General features: G+C 40.2%; 1 pseudogene; it reads left to right on the forward strand.

Moving 5' to 3' along the window:
- The window catches only part of LOC116747191, a 36,138-nt pseudogene extending 16,460 nt beyond the window's left edge, over positions 1-19,678 (forward strand).
- The last annotated feature ends 507 nt before the right edge of the window (positions 19,679-20,185 follow it).

A 20,185-nucleotide genomic window follows, 5' to 3' on the forward strand; every position in this document is an offset into this window, starting at 1 on the left:
TAACTCACTAATAGCAACAAATTTCACACACTAGCTCTGAAGCAGCTAGGTAGCCATGGTGTTCACCTGATGGAATAAAAAGATGTGGCAGGAAGGCAGGCTCTCCACATTCTCCCTGGTGTGCCATTTATCTTGATATGTTTGCTACAACAAGTTTGTAATTTCCAGAGCCAGATCAGAATAACTTTTGGATCAGCCATTGCTTTGTTTTGCCTACCCTAGTACGTCCCTGCCTACATACAGAAATGAGAGTCCAGGAAGTAAAGGTAGAAATCTGTTTATCTTCCAGAAGCTTATACCACGAAAAGGACCAGATGACTACTGAAAAACTAAGACTAGAGGAATAAGAACTTTTAACAAGACTCAGATGTGCATACACTATCTAATCTAGGCAACTTCTATGGTACTGCTAAACTAACTTTCTCCAACTCCCTTCCTTCCTAAGGAGTTGGCCTGGCCTATTCAGTACTGGCTGAGTTGAATGGGTAATGGTGTGGAATTAGGTTGTAAGGAAGTAGAGCTTCAATATATGTAGTATATATTTATATACTAAAAGCAACTGGGACAAGTTGGTGAGTCAAACCAATGTGCATAAGAAAAAGTGGAATTTCAGACACTTGAGAGAACACATATGCTATAAAGGCAAGTCCATAGGGCTAGAGTCGGGGATTGATGTAAGGATCCCAAAGCAAAGCAGAGTGGGGCACAGGAACAGAGCCTAAAAAGTTAAAAAGATTGAAGTGAGTTGACTCAAAAGAACAGGTTAGTGTAGACCCCTGGTTTTCAAGCTTTATGAATCACCTGGGGAATTTTGATGAAATGCAGATTCTGATTCAACAGGTCAGGGTTAGAATCTGAAATTCTGGATTTCTAGCAAGCTCCCAGGTGATTCTAACACTGCTAGTGTATAGACCACACATTTGAGTATCGAGTGCAGATAATTCCATCTAGAAAACACTGATATGGTAATGTGGATATCAAGTAACACCTGAATGGGGATAGTGGAGAGAAAATTTACATGCATAACGTCACACAGAAATCGTTAAACATTTAGACATTTTGTTTTACAATTCTTATGTTTTCCTATAACACTGAGAATAAAGAAAAAGTTTTTCACAGAGAACACATTTCTGCCTTAGATATCATTCAGAACTCTATAGCTTACATGACAATGACTCAGTGATGCTTTTCTTAATCTTTAATGATGTTGTTTACAAAATGACATCTAAACTGAGACTTCCGCAGAGGATAATGAGACATTTGCTGCATAGACAGGGGCTTGTAAGCTATATTTTCGGCATTAGACTGGAAAGGACAGAGCAGTGGCCCAGGAACCTAACATCATAAATAAGAAATTCAACCACCCTGAAGCCAACGTTACTGCATTTGTATCATATGCAAAATTTAAGGCAAATCATATAAAGAGCTTTATTCTCCTAAGCACTAAAGATAATTTCTTATAATAATAACTAGCATTTGCATAACATTTACACATTGTTTTCACATATATTATCATATTTCATACTCATAGCAAATCTATGAGGTAGATAAGGCAAAAATAGTAGGCTTTTTTTCAGAATAGAAAAGAGAATCAGAGAAGTCAGATGACTCACTAAGGGCACAATTTACAGTCAGGTATCCTGACTAATAATCCAGTGTAGTTTCTATTGTACATTTAACAGTGCGTCTTAAAGTAAATTGTTGAAGGTGAACTCCTGATCGTCACTCATTTTGGTGGCACGTTCAAGCTTTCTCATCAAATAGGTGAAGAAATTGATGTGTCATAGAGTGAAATGCTAAACCAAGAAGCATGGGGTCTGTATTAGGAGTATATTACTTGTTTCACTCCGCCTACCAGGGTCATTAAGTGTAGAAATGTTGACTTTCCTGTCAATTTCTGTGTCATTCCCAGTCTTTGGTCTTGAAACACTCCTTTCCACGTAGCGAGTTTTACTTTGCCCTCCTGCCTACATACAAAGCCCCACTCCAATTTCAAGCTTGAACTTAGGCAAGGGCTATGCAGGAAACTCTAAATACTTTTGTGATTCAATATCAGGACATACAGCTTCTATTCCATACTTGACCCAGTGCACCAGTTGACCTCCATTACCTTTTTTCCAATTAAATCTTTGGGTCATGGTCAAATGCCTAGCACTCTCGGTCCTCTAGGACTCATGAGTAGTCTTACTCTTGCAAGTAGTGTTCCCTCCATCCTTCCAGAAACTAGAATCCTACCTGACCTGGAGTACAACTTTATGATATCAAAATTCCTGAGTGATGATTACATGCATGGTCTACTGAATACAGTACCCAGTACCCATACACAATGAATTTCTGATCACCAGGTCCCATACACATGTCTGGATAAGATTTCATTACCACTAAATCCCTGATTCTGACTGCTGATCTGTATCCTCTATTGTTTGTTTTGGCCACGCTTGCCTAAATCATATCTTATATACAAGGTCTTATCTCATACCACTACCCTGACTTGAGGCACAGTATTTATGTGCAGTTGTTGTATTGGGAGTACAATTCCAGAGAATAAGAATGAGGGACATGGATAATGAATCAAAGAAACAGGGAAGGCCAATTCAAGGATGTGTTACTGAGCTGACCTCAGCTAAGTGAGACTGTTTGCTTAATCTCATTGGATTTTTCAAGAAGTTGTATAAACTCAATCCTATTCATGGGTGAAAACAAGATGGATGGATTTAGCCACCATCTCCTATCTCCCAATGGATAAAAGGTTCATTCATCAGTCATTCATGCTTTCAGATTGTAGATACATAGGCATCAGTGACGGTCTTATAGTAGTGTTCACTGATAAATCCCAGCCCAGGAGTTGAGAGGCGTACAAAGAGGGCATGAGGTATTGTCAGGTTGCACCTGCATGAAGTATGTTGGAATCCACACAGCTGATTGTCATAATGACAGGTAAAATAATATACAGGTGAAGCCAAGATGTACAAAAGAGATGCTAATATATCCCAACACCTGAGGATGTTCTTGTCTCCCTGTGCCAGATCCACCCAAATGCCTGAGTAGTATTCAAATTCTTGTCCTTTTGTTGATACATCTAGCATCCTTAATTAGCCCACGTCTAGCCATATCAAATTTCTATGTTTGGTTACAAATAACAATAGGCAAAAACAAATGGGAAGAACATTTCACCATGGGGAAAACAGTATGAAAAAAATCAGCTGGAAACATAAACTCAGTACCCGCTTAGTGAGATAGACCAAGTTTTTGGATGGATTCTACTTTATAAAGGAGGTACCTGACAGCCAAAAGCAAACGGCCCATTTCACAAGCCTGAATGACTTCAAGGATGTAGTGGAAAAGTGTTTGTCAAAGACCAGTACATAAAATGGTGCTGGTAGTGGTAAAATTTTTACCAGTCTATGTTGAAATGAAAAGAAATGAAAGCAAAGTAATGAGCTGTTCATAACTAGATTCATTTCAAAGAGTGTTCTAAGCCAGTTTACTGAAGCACTGCTCATAATAGCAAAAGGTTAAAAATAATCAAATGTCCATTAATAAATGGCTATTAAGCAAATTTGGTAAACCTATACAACGGACTACTATGCAGACATGAAAAGAATTAGGAATCTCTTTATGTATTGACATGGAATGCTTTTAAAGATATCCTTTTAAGGCTTCCCTGGTGGCACAGTGGTTGAGAGTCCACCTGCCGATGCAGGGGACACGGGTTCGTGCCCCGGTCCAGGAGGGTCCCGCATGCCAAGGAGCGGCTGGGCCCGTGAGCCGTGGCCGCTGGGCCTGCGCGTCCGGAGCCTGTGCTCCGCGGCGGGAGGGGCCACAGCAGTGAGGGGCCCACGTACCACACACACACAAAAAAAGATATCCTTTTTAGTTGAAAAATGTATGTATAGAATGATGTACACACACAGGTATTTGCTTGTTTATACATAGAACATCTCTGGAAGGATGTCCAAGGGGCAGATAACAATGGCTGCCTCCAGAGAGGGAAAGTGGGTGATGAAGGGACAGGGGTAAGTGGGAGCCTTTTTATTATCTATTCTTCTGTACATTTTGAATTTTCAACAAGGACTGTTCTTTGCTTTGAATTTATCTCCTATTTTTTACCTGTCTTTTAAATGAAATAACATGGTCTACAAATTGTGGCTAGTTAGTTGCTTTGTTTTTAATACATCTTTACTTGGGAAATAAAAAGTTGGCAACATTATGGCAAACTCACTCAAAAAATTATGCACTAATATGTGAAATCCAAAATTTGGGGAAGCATTTTTCTAAGGTCCTTCTTGGAGACCCAACAACCAGTCTATCTTTTTGCTATTCCCCTCTTACTTTGTGTCTCAGTTCTGGACCTATGTCTCTGCCTTGACCCTCTGCTTAGCAGCCTATTCCTTCTAAGACTGAGATCTTGCTGTGCGTTTGTCAATGTACTTCAACATCACAATCACCCATTGATTAGCATCCTATACCTGAAATGGAATATTGTGACTGGGATCCTTCTACCTACTGCTGGACCCCCCTGATGTACACACTTGATTGGTTTACTTTCCAAACATTACTCGTTCCTGCATTTTCTTTACTCTTCTCTAAGTACCTGTGAGGTTATACCTGGTAACTCATGTTGGATCTCTCTGATGTCAAGTGTTTGCCTGGGCTACCCCTCAAAATATTATGTTCCACTTGTTAGACTGGAAGTCTTCCCATGGATCTTCTAGGTGGTATTTTCTTTTAGGTCTTCTTTATACCAAATGGGTCCAAATTGAGATTACGTCCTATGGCAAGGATTGCTAGTTATCTACCCCATTATCCGTTCTCCCAATCTTCTTTGGTAATAGATCACTGAATTTTATTTAGGTAGCAACATATTTAGCTAAAAAACAAACAAACAAACAAAAAACTACAACTCCCAACTTCCCCTGAATCTAGGTGACAAAATTCTTATCAATGAAATATAAGTAAAAATGTTGTGGTATATTTTTAGAAAGCCCTAAAAAGGAGAAAATGAGTCCTTATTTTCCTCTTCTATCCTGATGTTTAGAATGTAAATGTGATATCTAGAGTTCTACCAAGCTTCTTGCTCTATGAGAATGAGGGAAGAATGTTTAGCTGGAAGGAATGCAAGTCCATAAATATTGTAGAACTACCAGAGCTTTTCTGGACTTCCCATCTTCAGTTATCTATTATGTGAGGTACAAAAAATCATCCATCTTTTTTAACCACTATATATTAAGTTTTCTGTCTCTTGAAGCTGAAACTGATTCTGACTGATACATGGTCCTTTCCAGTTTGTCATGTCCATTTGAAAATAACTAAGCCTTACCCCACAATGTTTCAATACTCAACATGCCTAACTAATTATACCTCTCCATATATGTATGGTACATGGATATTTACAAAATTTCAATCCTAACTGTACTGTCTTTACTTTTACTGCCTACATACCAATTTCTTATTATTCATTGTATACTTGGAGATTATTGCTTTATATTGACTTCATTCTCTACCCCAAACCATAAAGGGAGAGGATATATACCATGGCATGGGTGAAACATGACTTCTACTAGATAACTAGAGCAGAAGATATTAGTAAGAGCAAGTTCAAACTCATGAACACTGTCACAAATCATTATCTAGGTAATAACTGCCAAAGCTCTATCTATAGCTCAGACATCTCTTCTGAGCTCCAGTTACATGTGTTCTCAAAAAATGGACATGTATCTACCTCAAAGCTCCACAGACAACCCAAATGGAACCATTCCAAATCAGAAAGCTTCACATTTCCCCTAAAATCTCCCCTTCCTCTTGTTTTCTGGATGTCATTTAATGGTGCCACCATCCATCTGAGAGACATCCTATAATCTTCCTCCTCCCTCACTACACAGTTCGATCATCTTTGAAGCTTTGCCTATTCTACTTCTGTGATAAATCTCAAGTTCATCCCTAGTCTTTCATCCACTTCTCTCTCTTAATTCCAGCACTCATCATTTCTTGCTTTGACTATTGCAATGACTTCAGACATGGTCTCCTCAACAATCCACTGCAACTAGGCTCCACACTATAGCATCACCCATCTTTCCAAGACATGTCAGAGCATGTCACTCTCTTGTTTAAAAATCCTCAATGATATTTAGTCACATGGAGGCAAAAAGCTAGATTCATCAGTGTGACATTTAAGACTTTCTGAGATCTGGCCCCAGCTCACATGGGTGTCCTGACTTGCTAATCCAACCACACAAACTGATTATCATTCCCATAAACACTTTATTCTTTTACAGTTTTGTGCATAGGATTGATGTGGTCTCTGTAAAATGCTTGTATACTGAACTAGTAAGCTATCCAACCCTGAAAGCCCAACAAAACTGTCTCCTTTAATATGGGCCTTCTTCATTTAACTTTTACCTCTAGGCCTGGAAAGTGAATCCCTTCTTTATCAGTGCCCCCACACACAAATCTATATTTGCCTATTTTGTACATGTCTTATACTTTGTACATGACTACAGTGTAGCACTCTTTCCATGTGGTTGCAGGTCTTAGAAAGCAAGAGACAATGACATCCATATGAGCCAGCACCAGGACATATCCTTTGCTGTATGAACTTCTCCAGAGGCTCACATGGATGTGGGGCCTCCAGAGATCCACAGAACAGCTTGCAACAATAAGAAGTCTACCTCTACGCTTGTATCCTTCTCACTCTACTAATTCAAGGGACTCTCTCTTATTCAGAAGCATCAACAGCCCATTTACCTCCTCCTCAGGCCTTGCATCACCCAAGCTTTTGTTGGGTGGGACTGAGGCCCTTCTTCCAGGTGTCCCTCAGTGGCAACTTGGCCTCCTAAGAGATGAGATGAGTCTGACCAGCCAGGATTGCAATATAGCTGACCCTTCCCAACCACTAAGGACACTCTGTTCACAGCTTCTTGGCCTGAAAAGTCTCAAGTGGCTGGAACCTACTCATTGTCACTAAATTCAAGCTTTCAGAAGAAATATTGGCTGGAACTTTGTGTCTTCATCTTTTTTTTCTCTTTTTAGAAATATAACATCTCTGTCTAATAGCACTCTTTCATCCCTAAGCCTAGAGTCAAGTGGAACAAACGCAGAGAAGTTGTCCTATTTTCTGTGCAGTTAAGAAATGGAGAATTCAATATGTGTTTACAATGACAGCAACATTAAAATAGCTCATGCTACATTGCCAAGTGAAGGATAACAGACATAAACACTGTCTTTTAAAAGATTATTTTAGAAGAAAAAGTATGAATCGAATCATTTAGTGAAGTACTGTTTGAACAGATGGTGTGATTAACAGCTAACATGTAAGCCATCTTGGGAGCTTATGGAAAAGTAAACAAATGGAGCTAAAAAGAAATCACTTCATCCCCCAAAAGCGTCTTTCATTCATTTTACTGGGAAAATTGGAAAGTTTGTGTTTTGAAGGCTGTGTTTCCTTGGGGGATGTAGGAGTGAGCAGGGAGGGTCTCTTTAGAGCAAGACCACGTCCAGGCCAGGTTCAGTTCTGAATTTGCTTCCTGAGGGATGAGATGGGTCAGAGCAGTCAAACCCCCAGCAAAGCTGACCCTTGGAACCACTAAGGACACTCTTCACCTTTGCTTTTCTTGGAAGACCTCGTGTGCAAGGGGTGAAGAGAAGGGAGTTAAGAGTTGAGAACCAATTACGTAAGAGGCACTCTGCCAGGACCATCACATGCACTCGTTCCTCTAAGGCCAGCTCACAATGGCCCTAGGAGTCACATGTTATAAGGCCAATTTCCCAATCGGGAAATTGACATCAGAAAAGGGGGAAACCATCTCCTAAGACCACGTAGCTACTTCCTTTGTGGAGTTGCCATTGAAACTGTTGAGTTTCAGAGCTCTTAGTAGAGGCAGCTGATTACAGAGAGAAGAGCACTGACCAGGACATCTGGAGATACAGGTATGAAAGTCTCCTCTGCTAGCTAGTGCCTTAGGGGCAGACTCTATTCCTTTCTGGGCTGCAATTTCTCCATCTTTAAAATGTGGGCAGGGACTTCCCTGGTGTTTCAGTGGTTAAGAATCCACCTGCTGATGCAGGGGACGCGGGTTCAATCCCTGGTCCTGGAAGATCCCACATGCCGCGCAGCAGCTAAGCCCGTGCACCACAACTACTGAGCCTGCACTCTAGAGCCCACAAGCCACAACTACTGGCCCCGTGTACCACAACTACTGAAGCCTGCGTGCCTAGAGCATGTGCTCCACAACAAGAGAAGCCACCGCAAGGAGAAGCCCGTGCACCACAACAAAGAGTAACCCCTGCTCCCCGCAGCTAGAGAAAGCCTACGCGCAGCAACGAAGACCCAACACAGCCCAAAAAAACTTTTTTTAATAATAAAATAAAATGTGGGCACTGTATCAGATGGGCTCCAAAGTCCTCATTTGGGTACGAAAATATATCAGAATATCACACCAGCTTTCCCAGCCCCATTCCTGACCTTCATCAACTGACATGAGGAAGAAACCTTGCACATTGGTACAGCTCTAGCCTTTGTGCCACCGCCCACTTAGACAAATCTCCAGGTATTGGCTGACCCTTGACAAAGCCATTTCCCTACTGCTTTCACCATAGAACATCCCATTAGTGACAGCACACCACAGGTTGCCCAAGTGTTCTTTCATTTATCCAACATCTGTGGGTGTGTAGTAACATTCCAGGCCCTGTGCTACATATGGTGGAAAGGAAACAATGGTGGGCAGGAAGGACACAGTGTCTCTCCTCCCAAAATTAGACCCAGAGTTGGAGACACACGAGTGAACAGATAATAAAAATATAGAGGCGTAAGTGTGAACATAAGAAAAGGAACCAGATTTCTTCCTGAGGAGTCAAGGTATGCTGCCCCAAGGTAGTGATGTTGGCACCAAATTAATACATGTTTTATCATCCATCCAGATATTTAGAATCATCCAGGTGACTACCACAGATTTGCTGGCCTTTCATCCTGGCATTTGGTACCACTTAGACCCACATGTTGGATTTCCAGGCCATTTAGAACCAAAAGTTGCCAAGAGGCAATGAAATCTTTTATGTTTCCAAAGATAGAGAATTAATTAAGGAGGAAAGCAACTTTAGCGTTAATAATCTAGAAACAAACTCTTTCTCTTGGGCCTGTTCTTGTAAATACTCCTGAACTCTTTCATGTGAACAGCCTTCTAATTGCATCTCTGGGACCTAATCCTGGAGGGTTTGAACTGATTTCCCTTTGCAACTTTAAAACCTTTGATACTGTGTCCCCTGGCAGGTGCGATTCCACTCCTTCCCTGGCCGTTTTAATAAATGGACTTTGGAGAGTTCCTCTCCCCATTTACTAAAGGTGCTGCTGCCTTTGAGTTACATTTGGAATTCACTTCAGGTCTCTACGAAATGGAAAGGCAAAACCTACTGCTACTGCATGTTCTGTGTTCATACATGACACTGCTCAGCCCAAGGATCCTTTCCTGGTGTGGAATCATCCACTGGGACACTGCTCCAGGTCAACAGAAGAAAGAAATTCCTGTAACACCTCAGATGCCTCTCTGCAAGGATACCTACCACTTTGCCCCTCACCTTATAGTTACTTGTGTCCAAGGGTCACCGCAGCCCTGAGCAAGTCAGCTGTGAGTCCCTGCAGGCAACAACAGTGTTTTGGTTTTCCTGGGGTGCTATGTGCCAAGGGCCAATGTCTTGTATGAGGAGGTGCTCATCTAATATTGGGCCAACATCCAAATTTCCAATGTTGCTTTATTGGTCTCTAGATACTGGTTTTTTATCCATGTCTGCAAAACCTAGTATAATTTTTTTACATCTTTATTGGAGTATTATTTCTTTATAATGGCCTGCCATAATTTATTCTCAAAGTCAGCCATCTTCATTCTTTTTCATATGGTATCAATATTGCTTCATTTTTTTACAGGGTGCTAAAAGTTATACTCTAAACTCCTTAATTCAGAGGAGTTTTCTGTTTTTTAAAAAACATTATATCTGTTCATCTCCAGTAATTTTCATAAAATCTGACTTCTGGCCTTAGGGACCATATGCTTCTCCTGGGGGAGAAAGGAATGGTATAATTGGTTCTTTAATTTACCACACTGGACCATTCTTTAGGGTACAATCCAATCAAGGGCCAACAAGGGTAAATAAAGGATTGTAATAATTCTTTCTAACTTTATAAAGAATTTATTTTTACAATTCTTACATTTATTTTCTATGAAAAACTTTATATTGACTTCTTTATTGGTTAAAAAATCAAATATTATTTACCATGATTTTTGATGGTCTATTTTACATGGACCATAAGAAACCAAACATACCTGAAATCAAAGAGCAAGAAGAGTCCTTAACAATTGTCTACTGCCATGGGAAAATGCTTGAGTGGGAAACAGGTCCCAGCATTTTCTACAGTTTGACATAATGACTGTGAAAATAGGCATAGGAATAGGGAAAGACCACAAATGCTGTTAATGACCATGACTGAACAGTACAATTCTCTGTGGGTTTAGTTCAATTACCTACAGTTTTCTGTGGCTTTCATGTTTTCTCTTTTGATTGGAAAAAAAATGTTGATTAAAAAGAGTAATTGTCCAGTGAGAGTCACTTGCTTTACACAGGAGAAATGAAAGTCCCGGGTGTTCTGGCACAACCAGGACAAGAAATCTGGCCACAGGACATCTAGAGTAAGTTGTTCCTTGACTTGAGATTTGGCAAAGACATAGAATTCCATTTTTCAATTACTCTAAAATTTCAGTAAAATAAGAATTCTATGCATTTGAAAACCTGGCACTCATTCTAGAGTCAAATAGGAAATGTGGTTTTACATAAGCAATGGATATGCTTACTAGACTTCCACTCTCTTTTAGATGGAACAGTCATTTGGACTCGTCATCTTACAGGGACTCCCTTGCCCTGCTCCAGTTTCTCTTCTCAGTCATTTGCTCTACCCAACTGCCCGTTGCCAACAGTGGCTTCAGTCATCCAAGGATGCTCATAACCTCTGGTGCAAAAGGAGATTAGACTGTTTTGGTAAAGGGCTGCCAATGCTCTGGATATGAATTAGTTTCAGTGAAAGGAATCTGAACTTTTACATGATGGGTGCTAATTCCTGCTAATTGCTATCACCTCATAATTAGATTGGCAGACATTTCACTCCAGGGACAGGGGAGATGAAAACTGGTAGGTTTAAAAGCAGCCTTCTCAGAGGATTCTGAGACTGGGGGCTGTGAGATCAACAGCATGTTTCCAGGCCTTAGTTCTATGAAGGATTCAGAGGGCACAGACAACCACAAATTAGTGCTGTTAGCCACAGGACACAAGACCTCCAGATGCCTGAGGGACTACTATTTGCAGTGACCTGTAGTGCACAGGTAATCTCCAATCAGTATAATGCAAAAAGCAAATGCAAGGTAGTAGCTAGGCTATCGGATAGGATTTCAAGAATAATCACCATCCCTTCTAGACCAGCAGTTGGCAAAACTGCAGCATGAGAGCCCAAACCGGCCCACGGCCTGTTTTTGTAGGTAAAGTTTTATTACAGTACAACCATGCCCATTCTTTTTCATAATCCCTGTAGCTACTTTTGTGCTACAATGGTCGAGGTGAGCAGTTGCAACAGAGACCTATGGCCTCCAAAATCTAAAATATTCCTGATGACAGAAAAACTTAGCCAACCCCTGTTCTAGATCATAAAGGGGAAAAGTCAGAAGAAATAACCTTGAAAGTAAGCCAGGATAAAAGGGAGTTAAAGAAATCCCAACCTACAGTGTTGAAGCTTAGTAATAAAAGAGCTTAACATAGAGAAGGAAGGTCAGGGGAAAACTGTATATTCCTGGACTGTGTATGAGGATATTTCTATAAGGGTGATTCTGGATCATCTAAGCTGATGTTGGCAAACTACACCCTGCCAGTCAAACCTGGCTCACCATGTGTTTTTGTAATTGAAGTTTCATTGGAACACAATCACACCCGGTCATTTATATATTTTCTATGACTGTAGCATCATTACAAAAAAAGAATTCAGTAACTGTCTAAGACATTTAACTCTTCATTTATACTCAAGCCCCCTCCTCTTCTGGTCTTTCCCAAATTGTAAGACCTCTGAATCAGCTTTAAGGGCTCTTTTTCTCCATGCTAGATTTGCCTACTGTTCTCCAGCTGTTCCAGCCTCATTTCCAATCTTATCATCCATTATTCCCAGTAATCTGCAAGGACAAATAAAAGGGGCTTTATCTTCAGGCAAAATTTTGGCTTCATGATTACATGCCATATCCCAAATCATGAGTAACAGAGTATACCTGAAGTTTTAAAATTTAGTATCTGCTTAAACAAAATTTTCCTAACGTATTGATTAATGAATTAATGCTATGTTGGAAGGTCTCCAGTGACATGCCCAGGGTCATGTTTTGTCCAACATTTTAATCAAATGATCTCAATAAAAACCCAGAAGACATATTTGTCAAATTTTTGATGACACAAAGAAAGTAAGAAGTGCTTAGGTAAAGTTTCAGATACCAGAATTAGCATTCAAAAAGACCTCAAAAGGAAGGGAATTCTGAGCTAAACTGAACAAGAATGAGCATTGCTTAGCAAATGGTAAAGTTGAGCCTTGAGGTTGAAAGAAAATCAGCTTTACAGTTACAGGAAGTGGACTAACTGGTTTGAGAGTAGTTTGTGTGGAAAAATCAGGGCTAGTGGACTTACTTCCTTGCTAAGCATAATACCACTAAAAACAGCTGGCTATCCTAGGATGACTTATTAGAAGAATGCTGCCACAATCTGTAGTTTCTCCATAATGGACATTGGTCATGCCATGTTTTTAGAAGGGTGTCTGGTTCAAAGGGCCACTCTTCAAGAGTACACGGGGGAAAAAATCAAGTATATTCCCAGGAGTAGTACTGGGTTTGTGATTGAGAGATCTTAGAACTAACTATATCATCTAAGTTGAGATGGAAGGACTACAGAATGCTTAACTTGGAAAGAAATACTCTGTGAGGTTAGTGTCATTAGTGAGTTTCTACGGTAATACTAAGTCCCACACAGGGTTTGAAGGGTTTCCTAGGACGGGAGACTTTCAAGTGGTAAAACCAAGAAAGTTTGGGGCAAGCCAGGATGATTGGTTACCCTACACTACGCTTCAGCCACACTTATCTGCTATCTATTCAGCAAACAGTTAAACCTGTTCTTGCCCTAGAGTCTTAGCACTTGCTGTTCCCTCTCCCTGGAACTCTCTTCACTAAATTTTCACATAGTTCCCTTGTGTCCTTTTGTTTATTTTACTTTTTTATTTTTGCCGTGCTGGGTCTTCGTTTCTGTGCGAGGGCTTTCTCTAGTTGCGGCGAGCGGGGACCACTCCTCATCGCGGTGCGCGGGCCTCTCACTGTCGTGGCCTCTCCCGTTGTGGAGCACAGGCTCCGGATGCGCAGGCTCAGCGGCCATGGCTCACGGGTCCAGCCGCTCCGCGGCATGTGGGATCTTCCCGGACCGGGGCACAAACCAGTGTCCCCTGCATCGGCAAGCGGACTCTCAACCACTGCGCCACCAGATAAGACCCCTGGCAGGAGTTCTTTAGACCCAACCAGGTTGTCAATTACTTGCCACGCAGTCTTAATTTGGATGTTTGGTGGTCGTCTGGGTGGATGTTTTCAAGCCCAAAGAGAGCAATAGGAGAATGAGAAAGACTGAGTGGGAAAAGCCTTGGCCTCAGTGCGCTTCTTCACGGCCAGAGAACTGGTCTCTGCCAGATCCTGCAGGTGACGTCAGCTGCCACTTAACGGGCTACTTGAATCTCCATGGCTCAGGATAAGTCCCAGACACCCTTCAGAGGGGAGCCATAGCCCAATAGGCGGATCGAGATTATGGCCTTTGAGGCCCCGCACTGGGTGCCAGAAAAGATGTTGCAGGAAAGAGAGTGGGGTGCCAGAGGATGGTCACAACCCAAGCCATGTCTGAGTCCCTGGGATGGCCGCCAAGTGTGGGTTCTTGGCTTTGTGCAGGCAAGAATTCAAGAGCAAGACATAGTAAAGTGAAAGAGGGTTTATTCAGGGAGATACACGCTCCATAGACAGAGTGTGGGCCATCTTGGAAGGCAAGAGCCTTTGTGTCCTTTTGATCTCAACTCAAACATTACCTTCCTTGAAAGCTAACATTTATTGTATAATAACAATCTTGTTCCAGCACTCTCTTTCATATCACTCTGTTTCTTTCATAACCGTTATTACTATATCAATTGCTTTATTTGCTACTTCTTGTTCTCACTATCATCCCAAAAGAGTATAAGTCAAATAAGAAGGTAAGCCTTGTCTCTTTTTGTTCATTGTTGTATCCTCAGCAACTTTAACAGAACCGGACACATGGTATGAACTCAATAAATATTTGTTGAATGGACAAATGAATGATTCTGCCCGACTATAAAGCTTATATTGAATTCTCTCATAGACACACCAAAAAGCTCTGAGAAAAATATCCACAAGATAAATAAAATCCAGGTACTTAGTAAACTTTCAGATTAGGCCACACAGATCAGGACGCTATAGGGTTGGGTCTAGTAGAATCTGACTACGAGGCAAGAAAGCTGCTGTCAATTAGGCCTTATGAGATTGCTACGTAAGTACTGTCTACACCCAGGAGATCTGAGTCTGGGCTGTTTGCATGTTGTGTGCTGTGCTCTTGAAGTGGAAAAGGTCTATTTTCACCTTAAATCTCATGATTCTCTGCCTCTGGTCAAACTATCGTCAGAGCCTTTAAGAAATTTGAAATTAAAAGACTGAGAGAAAAGATATCTATGGTCTCATAGCCAACTTCCCTTTTGGAAATATTGGCTATAGACTTTCTTTCTATTATGAACTCCCAGATGATATGGTTATTTTCTCCCAAGATTCTGGTCCATTCCATCATAATTAAGTCCACAGCATCATTTCCCCTCAATGCTTCTTTAACCTTCTGAGAAATGAAATTGTCAGCAAGGCAAATACCAAATTTATAAGATGCCTTGCTTTTACCAGACTGAGACTTCCATCAAATGCCTGGACAGCTGAAGCTTTCCATTCCTACTGTAGCTTGCCTCTATGCCAGTTCTGTAATCTTCATTAGGGAAGCATCAACCATGTCCTCCATGAAATATTTCCTTGATGGCACTGCAATTTCTTTCAATTTGTATGCTACTACAAATGTTCATCATCTTATTCTCCTTCACATTTTGTGAATTTCCACATAGGTTTAATATTTTTTTATATATGGGTGTGAGAAGGTCCCTAGGATAGAATCACACAGAAAATTCTTGAGGAATGGGTATCTCACATAAGCAGAACCTTACCATCAACCCTCTGTGGAAGGAGTGACCCACAAAAGCCTGATACGAAGTGACTATCTGGGTGAAAGTTCTCCTTTTCTGTTGTCTTTCTACAGATCACTGCTCTGTCAATCGATACATTTTTTTGCACCAAGAAATTGACAAGTAAAAACTTCAGGAAAAAAATTGTTCAGGGTCAGATAGCCAAAAACAGATAGTATGATTAAATGCAATATAAAAATACCTGAATGGAAAAATCCACTTAGTGAAAGTGACATCAAGAGCTTTTATTTCAGCAAACATCTTTCAAGAGTTTCCTCTGTGCAAGGTAGAGTTCCAAAGAAAACGGAGATGACTCAGATATGGTCACTAAATCAAGGAGCTCACAGCTTCCAAACTGTACACTCAGACTTACTTCCATTATACAGGGTCAAAAGTCCCTCAAGTTAAAAACAAAACTAAATAAAAATTGAACTCACAATCATACTTGGGAGAGAATTGGATTGACAAACATAGCATATCTTTGGAAGACCCAGTAAACACAAAATTAAGTTATACAATCATACTATGATGTACATTTTAATCCCCAAAATTCCTCAATATAAAGTCTTAATAGCACTACCTGAACATTTAACTTGCTATCAGAAGAGAAAGTAAATGAAGAACTGCCCAAACAGAAGAAAGCTTCTCCTTGAGGAAAACCAGCCCTGGTTCCCGACCACCACCATATTTACTGACCAGAATCATTGCTATAGGGAACAGCCACTGAAATGCTCATTAACCAAGTTAGGAGGAAAGTGAACATTATTTTAATGAGCTAAATATAGCAGATGTCTCCTCCTCCTTATTTGTTTTCTCTCTCCCTATTTGCATTAGGCAACTTAATTACAAAGCAGGGATATCTCCTAAATCCCCAAAGTGGAAACTGTTCTTCAAGTCTGAGGTTATAAGTTCTTAAACCCACCACAAGATTATCCAAATTTCCAAAGTTCCTTCTTGCATTTGAAGTGTGGCTTCTTTTAATACTACCTAAATATTTTTGGTCTGTAAGTAGACTATACACTTTTGGCAAACACCAATACTTTAAAAAGATCTCAATGTATTCAGAAGGATATCTCCTCAATTTATTTTTCTGTGGCTGGGAACAAAGTAACAGAATTTTGGACACCTCTAGAAGAAATATCATTCTAATATTTGCACAGGCAAAGAAAAACTGCATGTCGTGAACTGGCAACTATATTATTATTATAAGGCTAGAAAATGAATTTTTTTATTGTTTTTTAGACACCAACCTTTCATGGTAGCCTTATTGCAAGCCAACTCTGTGTAAATAAAAGAAAAAGATATTTAACAAGTAGAAATAAATGTGCATGATTCACCAGCACAGTTAACTCAAGATTTTCCAACCTTATAACCACAACCGATAGGAAGATTTATCACCACAGCTGCCTGTGTTAAACCTCTTTTCCTTGCAGTTGAAGGAATCAAATTTCTTCTTGGAGATTAGTCATTTGTGGGGGTGTCGCCAACTGCAAAATGCTTCTGTTATGAATGAGGTGCACTTCTCTGTTACTGTCCTCCAGCCCTAAGTCAGTGAATAATTTTCGTCTCTTTATATGTCTTTTCCCACCTACCATCAGGAACAAATTTTAATGACTTACACAGTCAACCTTTCTTTAGTTGTTACTCAAACTGAAAACTTCAGATGGTATTGTTTCTGGTAACATGATAACCTTACAAGGAAAGGTAGGATGAAATAACATTTCGGCACATGTTTACAAGGATGAAATCTAAGCTGAAGGAAAGGTCTATGTGGGGTGTGAAAGTGGGAAGGGAGCTAAAGTTTCTTGGGTGGTATAATTGTGCCAGGCACTGTGTTAGGTTCTTTATAGAAATAATCTCATCTAATTCTTGGAACAGTCCTGCCAGAGGCTAGGTGATATTCCCATTTCACGTATGAGAAAACTGAATTTCTCAAGATTATGCAGCTTGTTAGTGGCTGAACCAGAATTTAGACTTTGATCCAGCTGACTCCCTTGCTTTTGCTCTGTATTTCAACATTCTGCCTATTGAGCATGAAGAATTACCTAATTATATGCAGCACTAATATAACTATACAATAAGGAGAGATTTGATTCTGTGTCTAAATAAGAAATCTTTTTTTTAACATCTTTATTGGAGAATAATTGCTTTACAATGTGTTAGTTTCTGCTTTATAACAAAGTGAATCAGCTATACATATACATATATCCCCATATCTCTTCCCTCTTGCGTCTCCCTCCCTCCCACCCTCCCTATCCCACCTCTCTAGGTGGTCACAAAGCACCGAGCTGATCTCCCTGTGCTATGCGGCTGCTTCCCACTAGCTATTTTATATTTGGTAGTGTATATATGTCCATGCCACTTAAAGCCAAAGGAGTCTTCAATGGGTCATCTGTTTTACTCCCTACTGAAAGCATATAAAACTGACAGGGCTCTGTCTTTTCCTTTCTTTTATTTTTAAACACTTCTGGAAACATGCATTCCAAAATTTGCCTTGTCCCTCTTCACAATTTCTGGTAACTGTTGTCTTCATGAAATCCTTTTATCTAATAAGATTTTCCCATCACCCTTTAAGCTCTTGTTTGGAACTATATGGAGATGGGAGGATCTGCACATAGTAAGTTTCTGTCATTTGAAAACGGATGTCAGAACAATTAAACAGAGTGAGAGTTCAATAAATCCACCAGTTGCTTGGTTTACTTCATGTCATTTTGGCTAGTGATGTTTTTCCATTGAATTGACTGATAGCTTTAGCTACATATACACTGTCTAATTTAACATGCATAGGTGGTTTTAATACGACATATAAGAACAACAACCAAAAAAAAAAAAAGGTTGAAAAGTAAAGAAGTATTTCAAGCATTCACAACTGGATCATTGAGCTTAAACTTAAAACTTATTACTTGCTGAGTAATATTCCAAGTAATAATTTTCAAGTTTAAGCTCAATGATCCAGTTGTAAAAAAAAATTATTACTTGCTAATTAATGAACCAGCTTAAATAAAGTCGACTATAAACGAGCATCTTAGGTGGGGAGATGTAGCATATTTGCCTCTTTTTTTTTTTGGTCAAGAATAAAGTCAATCATCTAGCTACGCCCCTTTATGAGAGTAATAATTCTGTTTAACCCACTGTTAATGATTGTCTTACTTAATCAAATAATCAGATATAAGTATCTAACAGTCCAAACAACTTTCCTGATATACGGTTCTACAAGACAGGAAAGTAAAGAGAAAACCTATATTTCCACCATTGGATACTTGAACAGCTGAGTCTAACCCAGTAAAACAAATGACACACAATAATCAGAGCTGCAGAACAGGAACTCTTAACAGGCTATTGAGATGCTACTCTTCTTATTTTCCTCATGTAGGTGACATTATGTTTTGTCTTCTTTCCTAGTACTTGAGACAATTAAATGGGCAGTCTAAAGAGAGGCAGTGCCTCTGAGGGGACTGAATTCATCCTTGTTGGATTTTCCCAACAGCCTCAAATCCAGGCTGCCTTCTTCTTAGGACTGCTGTTTTTCCAGCTGGTCACAATGTTTGGGAACGACCTATTGTTGTTGTAGTGAGATGGGATTCTCGACTTCATACCCCTATGTATTTTCTTCTCAGGAATTTATCCTTCCTTGATATGTTACTCCACTAGCTCGGAGCCATATATGTTGGCCCAATGCTTCAGGGACATCTGCAACATTTCCTATACCAGCTGTTATGCCCAGATGACCACATCCCTCTTTCTGGGGATGACAGTGTCTCCTTGCTATCATGGCTTACGGCAGGTTTGTTGCAATCTCCAATCCCCCCGCGTTACACCATCATTATGAACAACCGGGTTTGCATACAGTTGGCCTTGGAAACCTGGGCCAGTGCCTTCTTAGTAGCAGTCACGCCAATCATTGCAATCCCTGCTCATTATTGTGGGCATAATATCATCAACCATTTTACCTGTGAGATTCAGGCCCTGCTGAAGCTTGTCTGCTCAGACACCCCTGTCAGTCTAATTCTGGGTCTGGTTATCAGTGTGTTCACACTGCCTCTGCCATTCACCTTCATCCTCATTTCCTACTTTTGCACTGTTGTTGCCATGCTGAAGATCCGTTCTGCGGAGGCCAGACTTAACACCTTCTCCACTTGTGGATCCCATGTAACTGTGGTCACTGTATTTTATGGGACAGTCATCTAAATGTACCTGAAACCTCAGTCAAAGGAATATCAGGAAGAAGACAAAGTCATTTCAATATTTTATGAAGCAGTTACCCCCATGTTAAATCCCCTCATTTATACTCTGAGAAATAAGGATGTAAAAGGTGCACTTAGGAAGTTAGCCAAAGGAAATGAAAAATCCTAATGGCTCTCTTTATAAGCCTCTCCAATGTGCAAGAATAAAAATGAAAACTCAGCCCATAAAATTTCAATTTATGTTTTTAAAAACAAACAACAACAACGAAAATCTTAGCGAGCATTCTTTCCGTGGTCATCACTAGGCACTCATCAAGTCTACCGTGAATGTTAACATTTTGTCAAGCCATATTAAGAGCTAAAGCCATGAATGTGTGCAAAATAGTTCACAAAGAGAATAATAGTAGTAGGTAGGCAAAGGTGACTGCTACAGCCATAGTAGCCCATCAGGAAGAAGTTTCTCTTCTGGGATATAAACCACAGGATTTTTGCAACCAAACATCTTTGTATTTGCCACACAAGATAGATAGAATTCATATATAGGACAGTGGTTATGCAACCATAATATAGCATTTGCTCCTCACATCACATTTTATAGATGTCTGACCCAATTTTGAACCTAATAGACAAATGACCTCTCACTTCCCACATTTAGGTGATAATATCTCATGCCAAG

Source organism: Phocoena sinus, chromosome X (assembly GCF_008692025.1).
Source record: "Phocoena sinus isolate mPhoSin1 chromosome X, mPhoSin1.pri, whole genome shotgun sequence".
Taxonomy (NCBI): Eukaryota; Metazoa; Chordata; class Mammalia; order Artiodactyla; family Phocoenidae; genus Phocoena; species Phocoena sinus.